Raw genomic sequence first — 1,608 nt, forward strand, 5'->3', positions numbered from 1 at the left:
CATATTAAGGAGTAAATTTATATACTCCACTGAAGGTGACAGGTGCTCTTCATATTTCTTAAGCTTAGAAAAACAGAGACAGAACAGCAATATTATAAAAGAATTAGAGGATAGGGAAGGTAATATTGTAAATAATACACAGGAAATTTTATATGAATGCTCTAATTTTTATTCTAATCTTTATTCCAAAAAAAAGGAGGATGATTTTTATTACATTAATGAAGTGTGCAATCATCTAAATACTTCAATATCTGACATGGACAAAGATTTTTTAGACTCCCCTATTTTAATTCAAGAAGTTTTTAATGCTTTAAACTCTATGTCTAGAGGAAAAAGCCCAGGGCTCGATGGTTTGACAACTGAGTTTTTTACTCATTTTAGTGATATTTTAATGCCTTTTTATTTACATGTTTTGAATTCTATTTTTGATAATAACCTTTTATCTAGATCTATGAGAAGAGGTGTCATTGTTTTAGTTTTTAAAGAAAAAGGTGATAAAAAACTTTTAAAAAATTTTAGACCAATATCCCTTTTAAATGCTGATGTTAAACTTTTATCTAAGATTTTAGCCAACAGGCTTAAGAATGTCCTTCAACAAATTATCTCCCCTGAGCAGTCTTGCGCTGTTCCTGGGCGAAGCATTTTGGAAAATGTTGCAAGTATCCGTGATGTCATTGACTATGTCGAACAAGAAAAAGAGGATATGTGGCTCTGCCAAATAGACGCCGAAAAAGCGTTTGACAGAATCTCTTTCGAATACTTGCAACATGTTCTAAAATGCTTCGGTTTTGGTCCAACCTTCAGGAAATGGATAAAGATTCTATACACAGACATTAAGAGCACGGTTAAAGTAAACGGGCATCTGTCACCTTACTTCCCTATTTTAAGGTCAGTGCGCCAGGGTTGCCCATTGTCTGCATTGCTGTATGTATTATGTGCTGAGCCTCTTAACCAAATTATAAAGCATTCACCTGCAAAAGGCATTAGAATTAAAAACAGTGAGGCTCAGTCCCTAATATATCAGCATGCAGATGATACAACCCTGACACTTGCTGACCTGAACTCTGTAAATACTGTTTTTAGTTGTATAGATACTTACTGTAAGGCTTCAGGTGCCAAAATAAACATCCAGAAGTCAACAATTATGCCATTTGGCTCTGCTATTCACAAAACAATTAACATAGATTTACCTCTCAAAGTAGCATTTGACATAATTTTGATTCTGGGTGTTTATTTTGGACACAATATAAAGGAATGTATAAAGAATAATTGGGAACATAAGATTAATAAAGTGCAAATAATATTAAACTTGTGGCATAAGAGAAATTTAACCTTATTAGGCAAAGTCACTGTCATTAATACATTGCTAATGTCTAAATTTTATTATACAATGTCTATTATCCCCATGCCTGACCATATTCAACAACAACTAAAGAAGTTAATTTTAAAGTTTTTATGGAGTGGCAAACCTCCCTTAATAAAATATGACGTCATGACATCAGACAAATCCTGTGGAGGCATGGGGTTAGTAGACATTAAATTAAAGGGACAATCTCTGCTTTTAAAATGGCTTAAACCCTATTTTAACCCTGATAATCTTAATATATG

The sequence above is a fragment of the Lottia gigantea genome (assembly GCF_000327385.1).
Source record: "Lottia gigantea unplaced genomic scaffold LOTGIsca_593, whole genome shotgun sequence".
NCBI classification, from domain to species: Eukaryota; Metazoa; Mollusca; class Gastropoda; family Lottiidae; genus Lottia; species Lottia gigantea.